The following is a 10,207-nucleotide window of genomic DNA, read 5'->3' as shown; positions in this document are numbered from 1 at the left end:
GATCAGGCCTTGGCGGTGGCGGGGGGGCGGGGCGGTGGAGGGACAGGGCGCGATCTGGTCCGGCGAGGTTGTGTGGCTCGCGCCCCCAGACTGCCGGGCGGGCCCCTCCCTTCCTCCCTTCCTCCCTTCCTCCCTTCCTCCCTTCCTCCCTTCCTCCCTTCCTCCCTTCTTCCTCCCTTCCTTCCTCCCTTCCGCCGCCGCGGCTTTACCTGCAGGCTCCGAAAACTCAGTCTTAGCCCTTTTAAGGCTGGGAATAGGGAGTGTAGCGTCCGGTCCCAGAGTGTGGACTGAGTGACGCGAAGGTTTTCCAATCGGCAGTTCAGGATCTGCGCGCTTTGACAGCTGCGAGAGGACAATGGGTGGGCGCGAAGTAGGGGTGAGGTGGCTCCGTAGAGCGGACGGAGCTGACGGGAGGTGAGGCTTGGAAGGAGACGCCGCTGCTTTCAGAAAGCCTACAACTTCCGAGTGCAAAAGACCACCTTCGTATGTGGAGGGTTTGGGGTGATCATGGAGGCCTTTTGTACTAGCTCATTTATCATAGGTTAGATTTTAATACCCAAATAAGACATTCACTTGAAGACCTTATGCTGTAGTGATTTAAAATATACAGATCATTACCTATTTTCTTCTGGAAACAAAGTTTGAGGCAAGTGGTAGTTCCCAGGGCTCCTGCTGACCCGACCGTGGCGGGAGAGGGGGGCGGGGGGGTTGGTGAGTGAGCCACCGGCGAGGACCTGGACCGAGACCCAGGAAGCAGGGCGGGGTAGAAGGGCGGATATTGCTGGTGCCTTACAAACCTGCCGACCTAAAACGGTGGGCCTCCACCCAGGCTGCTTAGGGAAGTTCAAAGAGCTACATTCACAGTGTAAAATGTCTCTGCCCCTTCTCCCTCTAACTGTATTAGAGCTAAGGAAAGGTCAGTGGTTTGGATGACCTGCGAAATCAGTTGCAAAAGTCTTTGAGAGCTTACAGTTAGCAATGAGAGAAAGCAAAACTCTTCTACTACCTTTGAGCAAACTCCATCTTGGCCTCACTGGTTTTAACACATCTTTACTGAGGGACCTGCTTTAGGCACAACTGACAAAGGTGCCTCACGAAAGAGTTCAGCAAGCTCTGCCAAGGATTTTTATCACCAGCAGACACAAAATGACTCCTCAGTCTTCTAGCACCTTGTCGATTTTGTTTGATGGAACAATGTGCCGCAAGGCTGTTCTACAAATTACATTTTGTCTGAAGACCAACTGGCATTTAGGTAGCAAAGTAAACCAGGAAGAAGATTTCCAGTGGCCAGTTCAGTTTCTGTGTTTTTCATCGCCCCCCAAATTTCCGCATCAGCACATTCATAGTGGACTGAATGGATAAACACATTGATCAGGGTTTAATTTCTGAGTAGTAAAGTCATCTTTTTTTTGATTCCTAAGTCATTTCTTTTAGAGAATGAGTCATTTAAATGACTAATATTTCAAAAGCTTTCTTTTTTTAAAGTCTCCAGTTTTATGGTAGGCACCAAAAATTTGACAGAAGATACTAAGTTAAATATGTCTTAAAACCAAAACTGATGTTCCTTCAATACCTCAAATATGTGCATAGATCCTTTTTGTTTTAGAGGAAGTAAAAGGATTTCTCCCCGTAAGTTGTGGATTTACCTTAGGAAACAGCTAAATTAGGTTTTTTGCTTCATGCTTCCAATAGCAAGGCATTTTTTTAAGTGAAACAATGGGAACTATTAGGTTTTACATGCTCAAATGAACATGTTCATGGAATAAAGGTGTGATGAATGAGGTTGCTGGGAAGCAAAGAGAGAGAATGCCAAATGATAAGTATTTTGAATGGGAATAATATGTGACAAGGATAATGGCAAAACACAAAATAAAACCTGTGAATTTTGAACTCTGGGAAAATTACAGGAGACTTAGACTAGTAGGCTGCCCTGTTTTATTTTCTTCATTGTCCATCTCTCGTGCCTCAGTCAAGTTGCTTAACATGTGCCTTGATTTCCACACCAATAAAATTCTGGTAATAAAAACACTTAATTCATTAAGTGGTGTTGAGGATTAAATGAAGTAATATGTATACACATATTACTTTATTATATCTATATATTAATATGTATTACGTAGGTGTATATATAATGCTTAGCACCATTCTTAATACAAAGTAACAGCTATTATTTACTTGCAAATGGATATATTGAATGTCTACTTTTCAAAGTGTTGTGAAGATAATTCAAATTATTTTAAAAGTGTGAGGTATAAAGACGTTCACTCTGAAAATGCAAGTTTGCGTTGGTCTGTTAGCACTAATGAGATATAAATGGTGAGACCGTGCATATCACTCCATTCCTACACCAGGGACTGCAAGGATCACTTCACATCTATGCTATACATTAAAATGGGGAAGAGTTTAGGTGAGTTGGCATAAGCCCATCATTCCAATTGGAAAACTCAAAGGATGGAATCTAATGATGATGTGCAGTTACGTGATCTTTTAAATTTAATCACAATTCAGTCAGGTTATAATATCCCTTAGACTGCATGATTTAAATGAAGAAAGCAGCATGGTACAGAGGGCTTTTGGAGTCAGAAAGAGGTACAAATCCTGGATTGTTATTCAGAGCTATAGGTTACCAAATTGAACATACTATAGTAACACCCAATTCCATCAGGTTACTGCAAGGATTAAGCGAGAGAGTAAGAAGAGGGCTGCACATAGTGCTGTAATCATGATGATCTATTGTTGGAGTAAGTTGGAGTTTGTGGCAGAGGCGGGCTGGTATTCACCAAAGCCCTTTTCCTCTATCAGAGCCACAGCTAGACTCTAGCCCCTAGTCCCCCTTGCAGTTAGGCGGGATTATGTGGCTGAGCGCTGAACTACTGGGATATAATCAAGTGATGTGCTCCACTTGTGGTCCTGGTCCATAAAAGCCTCTGACCTCTCTGTGGTCCCTGAATGGAACTCTATCTGCCAGTTGAATGGAGAGGATTCCAAGGCTTTCCAGGAGGGTAGGCCCATAAAATAAAATGAGCCCAAGCCCCTGAAAGTCCATGAAAGCCGATCCCAATCATTTTAGAATTTATTGAGGGATAACTTCTATTTTTGTCACTGAGAGTTAGACTTTATCTGTTGTGACACCGAGCACTGCGATATCTAGGTATCACTGGCAAGTCCAATGCGTGGTAAAGATGGTTTTTTTTTAAGAAGAAAATGGAAAAGATAAAAAAGTGAGTGAGAAAGAAAAGGAAATCTGATCTTGTGATAAAAGGCAGTTTATAAATTCTTAGTTAATCTGTTGACTTCTAGAATGACCTTAGGAAAGTAATTTTTTTCCTCACTTAATTCTAAAATTTAAATTTACTTTTAAAGTATACTATTTACTGGATGCCATCTTTATTTCTGTGCCTACTACTTTAGCTTTGTTTTTCTAAAAGAACATTTTTTGTTTTCAGTCCATACCTTCTAACTCTGTTCCCACACCTCAGACTCTAGCCTATGTTCTATGATACTTTGGTCACTGACTGGGTTCTCTGCATGTTGATGGAAAAAACAAAAATGTAAACCAACAAGAAAGCCAAACTGATTGTGAACTGTCATTTCATACATTCATCGAGCCCTTAATGCGGGCCCACTGGTCAGATTATGCTGCTGGGTGGGATAGAAACACCTGCGTAGATCATGGTCCCTTCCTGGAGGAGCCCACGTTCCAAGGACAGAGACAGGCACCAAATGCAATTACAGAGCAGCACAGTGAAGTAAGAGCTAATAAAGGTGAGCAAATTGTGTTTTTGGAAACCTGACCTGTGAGCACTAACTGTCCATGGAGAGGTAGGGAAGATTCCCTGAAAAAACTCACACTCATCCTATAAATTACTGATTTGATTATCAACGACTCAATTTTGCTTTCTTGCCTCTGCAGTGAAATTTTTGAGTTTCTTTACATTCTTAACTCATGGCTCACTGTTTGATAGATACCAGGTCTCCTCGCATGCTATACTAAAGCATCTTCAAATATATGTTCTTCCTTGGGGCCTTCAAATAGTGTTTTGTTTCCTTGTACTATAGAAATTTTGGTAGATCTTATGCTCTGGTAGTGATAATTTTCCTATTACATGTCAATGAAGTAAGCCTTCCAATCTCAGAGTTGGCCAACTGACAGATGAAATTTCCTCTGCTTCTCTACCATCCTCTTGAAAAATGATAGGTCTAAAGATTTGGGAGAGTTCAAGTGCATGCTGCCTTGCCTAAGTTCTGGAATCCAGCAGACATTTACATCTACCACCTGTTGAGCAGCCTCCATGAAAAGATCTTGCCCTGACCTATTGTCCAGTTGCCTGCTATGAAGAGAATTTATGTTGTCACGAATCAGAGGCTCTCTGTGGTTCTTCTTGAATAAGCTGTGATAAATGAGAAAAACTACAAACTTGAACACTATGGGGTTGTCAGCATGCTTCCGCACACTGCTTTATCTGTGGCTTCTTTTTCCAGGCCTAGCCATCACATTTTGTAACCAGCTACCCCTGGCTCTCTGGTCCTCTGTACCCCTGTTGGCCTTCTGGGATTTGTAGATTTTGACTGAATAACACTTTGAAAGCTCAACTTCTTTTTACCAACTTTGCTCTTTCTCAGCGGCTAAAATATTTGTGATAAATTTTTTGGTTTAACCTCCTCTGCATTATAGTCAGTGGAAATTTCTCTTGCAAGTGGTTGATTCTTATTTTTCAGAAACTCATGATATTATAATGGGGAGATGAGAAAGGTTGTAACAAGAATCTTAGTTTGGCACCATTTTAATATCTTTAAGTTTCCTTAGTTTGGCACCTTTAAGTCTCTAGTAGTTTTCTCTCTATATATGAATTCTACTTATAAATTCTATACATATTATATATGTGTAGGTACATATACTACTTTTATATGTACTTTTTTTGAGTAATTTAAGGTTCACAGCAACATTGAGGGAAAGACACAGAAATTTCTATATACGCCCAGCCCCTCACTCTACCCCATTCATGCATACCCTCCCTGTTTTAAAAATCCACCACTAGAGTGGTATATATGTTAAAACTGTTAAAAATGTTTTGTTAAAAATTGGTATATTTTATTAAAATACATTCACAAATCATTATCACCTGAAGTCCAAAGTTTCCACTAGGTTTCACTGTTGGTGTCGTACATTCTATGGGCTTGAACAAATGTGTAATAACACACATCCACCACTGTAGTATCATACAGAGTAGTTTCCCGGCTCTAAACGTCTTCTGTTCCACTCTGTCTCTTCCCGCCGAGCCCGTGGCACCACTGGCCTTTTTACCGTCTCCATCATTTTGCCGTTTCCAGAAAGCCACATAGTTGAAATCATTCAGTATGTAGCCTTTTCACATTGGCTTCTTTTGCTTAGTAATGTGCATGGGAAGTTCCTCCACGTTTTTTATGATTTTTCTCCATGGCTTTCCATTTCTTTTTAGTGCTGAATAATATTTTATTGTCTGGATATATGTCAGTTTATTTATCCATTTACCTGCTGAAGGACATCCTAGTTGCTTCCAGGTTTTGGCTGCTATAAACATTTGTGTGAAATTTTTTGTGTGGATAGGTCTTCAACGCCTTTGGGTAAAACCCAAGGAGCGAGATGGCTGGGTTACATGTTGAGTATGTTTACTTTTGTAAGAAACTGCCCAACTGTCTTCCACAGTAGCTGTACCATTTTGCACTCTAAGACTTCCTGTTGCTTCATATCCTCGCTGGCATTCGGTGTTGGTAGTATTCTGGATTTTGGGCATTCTAATAGGTGTGTAGGTAATAGGTATCTCTTTGTCGTTTGGGTTTATATTTCCCTGATGACATATGATATGAAGCATCTTTTCATATGCTTGCCATCTTCTCTTGGTATCTTCTCTGGTGAAGTGTCTCTTAATGTCTTTGGCCTACTTTTTAATTGGGTTGGTTGTTTCTCATTGTTGTCTTCTCATTTTCTTAATCAATTTTATTTCAATGTATTACATTTTTATATTCTGTAAGCAAAGGTAAAGACTTTAATTTGGTGTTAAGCCTTAGAATAGGTTTTGAAAGTGTGAAAATTAATGAATGGAAACCTAATTTAATTGATTTGGGAGGCTAGAGGAGAGAACTCTCAAGCTTGTACCTCTCAACATCACTCAACACACACTCCTGACCAGGACAGGAAGAGACACATCTTGCATCTCCCACAGGAAATGATACTGCTTTACTACCTCAGCTGGAGGAAGAAAAGATTCCTCCTTGCCCAGTACCAGCGTAGCTTGTAGGAGACAGCCATAACTCAGCCAATGAAAAGTCACTATACTTTGAACTTTCTGTTTCCTCCGATGGACTCTTCCTTTACAAGAGCCCCTCCCCAGTTCATAAAAGAGCACTTCCCTCTTTCGCTACTCCAGGCTTGCTCGGATTTACCACACGTCCTGAATTGCAGTTCTTTGTTGCTCCTGAATAAACCCATTTTGCTAGAAAAATATTTGACTGTCTATTGAAGGTCAACAGAAGTTAACATTGAGACTAGTGGCACAGAAATGAAGGTTCTGGTTTATAATACCAGAAACTTTGTCTGAAGGTAGGAATCGTTTCATATGAGAAATATGCATATGCACAAAGAAAAATGAGAAAAGGTGCAAAGGCACTACCCTGTCAGTTCATTCAGTGGCCCTTGCCACCACGTGACGGTGGCAGAGGCAAGTAAAGGCAGCTGGGAGCTCAGAGTTTCAAAACTGCATCATTTACAATTCAAAAGTGACCAGTGGCAGTCAAGGGAATAGAAAGGTCAGATGAAGAATTTATCCCTTTCTGGCCTGTGTTTCAATCATGAGTACCCACGAATAAGCAAAAGGAACATTTGGAATTAATTAAGGGTTTAAAATACAATAAGAATGCATATGTATTTGAAGACCTTAAAAAATAATTCCCCCTCTAGCAAAACAGGCATCTGGAAAAGGAATTAAGGGCAATGTGGATTTCTGGCAGTTTTCCTGGAACCTGATATAAAGCTTTTCCTGAACCTACGAGCAGAATTTCTGTATTCTAGTTTTCTTGGTCCTTCCTCAGCTGCGATTGCTCTCAACTTGAAATTATTTTTAGGAAGAGTTCACACACTTTTTTAGCCATGAAATCCTCAGGAATCTCTGGGATATTTCAATATTTCAGCAATGTGATAGGAAATTGAAACCAAACCCACTCCATAGGACATGGGATGGTTATTCTGGGTAAGTCAGGTGTGTGACATGATTAACTTTCATGCAGTTAACGCCTCACTTCTTTGTTAAACACTGATTTTTCAGTCAACCTGATATAGTCAGTAGGGTTCAAGCTTGGACAATTAAAAAGTGAGTAACAACTATAGGAACATTTTCAATTGGTAAATGGCCAATAGAAGGGAAGGACACATGTGTTGAACTGTTTCACTAAACCACCATTTGTCAAAAGATCTTCCTAAGGAATTTATAAGATGAGGTCACCTTCCTTTTGTGACTTTCCTATCACAGCAGTGCAGCTCGCAATAGCTTATGCATGCAAGTGGCATAAATAAAATATATCAGGTAGCCAGCATCTGTAGATATGAGAGTGTAGGCATTAGAAACAGTACAAAGTTCAAGCTTTAGAAAGAACGATTAACCCTGAGTGGCTGACAGAGAAGGCTTAATCGTTTTATTAGATAGTGTTGAGAGTCAGAGGTCAGTGGGTGTTGCATTTAACCTATGGCGAAGGGGATACGAAATGTAGGAAAGCACCTAATGTCTGCTGCATAGACAAAGAATGGACAGCACATTCTATGACCATGCCTTGCTTATGATAACCTACTGTTCTTCACTGAAACCTCTCAAGGGCCTTTCTAGAAGGGCAAATAAATAATATCAGGACCGGGGATTCAGGAATGTCAGTGAAACGTTCCATATCACCATGTAGGATTTTTGTTGTCTTTAGGAAAGCAGATCACCATCAGTGGGTCTGGGTTCTGGACAGACCACATTTATTCTTTCATTCATTCTTGAACAGATGTCTATTGAATAGCTGTTTACATACCACATGTAACAGGTGCTGAGAGGGGAAAGACAGAAACAAAAAAAGACACTTCTGGACCACAATAAAGCCATATTTTGGTGGGAAAGGCAAATATATTAGCCACTTCTTTGTAGGTAATTGGTAAAGACTGGTTGTTGGAAGAATAATGAATACATAAGTGGATTTTTTAAAAGAAGAGAATAGCATTTTAGAGATTACTAATACTGCTACTTATGAATAACATGAATAAATAAAATTCACTGATAAACACATTCTCAGTATTTATTTAAGCCCAGAGATGTTATTTTATTAAGAAAAACTGAGTAAATATTCTTTGTGTTCATATCTCTGCGAAAGACCCCAGCATAGATTTGGTTAGTGATGAAATGAGGTCGGGAATAAAAGGAAAAGAGCAATACCCTAAATAATCCAATTATACATAAATATTGAAAATAAATAGGACATTGTCATTTCTGAAACATTTTACTTGATTCAGGAGACAGACTCAAGACCTGTAGCCGTCTTCCAATAGGCTAATTATTTCCTGTGTAAGTTGCCATGGCTTGCGCCCTCTATGTTGAGTGACCGACCATGCTCCTTAGCTGTGACTGACAGGAGGGGCTGGGGAATCACCACAGCCCAAGGCAGCCACACACGGATGGCTCGATGTAAAACTGTGCCATTTTGAATGGGGACAAACCAACTCAGTGCTCCCGTTTTGGAAGACTCAAACATTGAAGATACAGGGGACGTTAAAGCGTGTGTTCAGGCTGTATCCTAAAGCTATCCTGAGCTCTGTCCTGAGTTATCGTTGTTTGTCTCTTCTGAGCTGTCCAGAGAGCAACGGGCCCTCGAAGCCCTATTGTTGCAATGTGTCCTTCACTACCCAGTATCCTTGCAGGAAACCCAATCATCACACATGATCTAGGCATGTCCATTCTCTAAAGAGTCTATCCTTTGAATTTCAAAATGACAATGCTGATGGTTATTTCTTCTTTGTAAAAATGGGTAAAGATAAAGATGGACCCTAAATCTCGAAGAACTGTCCTTTAGTTCTTGGTTTGGGCAACTTTGGTAAACCTTGAACATATTCAGCTTGCTTCTTCACCTCCCATAATTATTTTTCCCACAGCAAGAGCTGTCACATCTCTTCATTTTAAATGTCAGGCTGATCAGTCTGCTGCACTTTTATGACACTTCAAAGAACTATCAGGCTACCCAAAGTCGCCTAAAGTGATTATTTTCTGTATCATTTTGCTCCCTCGCATGGAATTCCAAAAGGATGAAGTGACTTGTGCAAAGAACTTCTACTTTTGCTCTGCCATAAAGCAGTCCTACTGTCTTGTTCTTTCACTCATTTATTCATTTATTTGTTTATCCATTTTTGTCCCCCTTCTCCACCATTGCATGTATCCTGCCCAACGGAGTTCAGAGTTCAAATGCAGTGAATGGGCAGTTATGACCTTTCTGATTCCAGCCTGCTCTTTGTATTTTTAAAAAAGATTTTATTTATTTATTTTTATTTTAGAGAGGGGAAGGGAGAGAGAAAGAGAGAGAGAGAGAGAAACATCAATGTGTGGTTGCCTCTTGCATGCCCCTTACTGGGGACCTGGCCTGCAACCCAGGCATGTGCCCTAGACTGGGAATCGAACCAGTCTAGGCCAGTGCTCAACCACTGAGCCACACCAGCCAGGTCTGCTCTTTGTATTTTTGATCAAGTTTTACTGTCGATGTATAGCTAGATATTGAGAAGGGGAGCAAAAGAGAATTTACATATTAAACCTAATAATCAGGGAAGTATAAGCCTGCTTGCTAGTCTGGAAGCTTCACACCCCATAGGATTACAGCATTGCTCGGCCAAGGGGATTAACACTCCTCCCCTCCCCCGCTCCAGTACCTAATTGTTGGGGAGTCCAGGGGAGGTACTGAACGACAGAGGCCTGTCAGTCTAAGTAGGGGGTGTAAACCTATCCAAAGCCCAAAGAAACTTGGGAAGTTGATTGGTCATTTTGAGAGACCACCTGGTCCATCCCAAACCCAAGTTCCTCATTATAACCCCAGGGGAAAAAAGTTCTCTCTCGCTGGCTCATGACCTGCGCTTGAACAGTACGCATACCTGTTCTCTCCATGGCCACGTGGCCTTAGCAGCCACATGGCCCATGGCCTCCAGGAGGGAGGGAGCCTG

The sequence above is a fragment of the Desmodus rotundus genome, chromosome 8 (assembly GCF_022682495.2).
Source record: "Desmodus rotundus isolate HL8 chromosome 8, HLdesRot8A.1, whole genome shotgun sequence".
NCBI classification, from domain to species: Eukaryota; Metazoa; Chordata; class Mammalia; order Chiroptera; family Phyllostomidae; genus Desmodus; species Desmodus rotundus.
The sequence above is the reverse complement of the archived record's forward strand: the minus strand, read 5'-3'. Positions refer to the sequence as shown.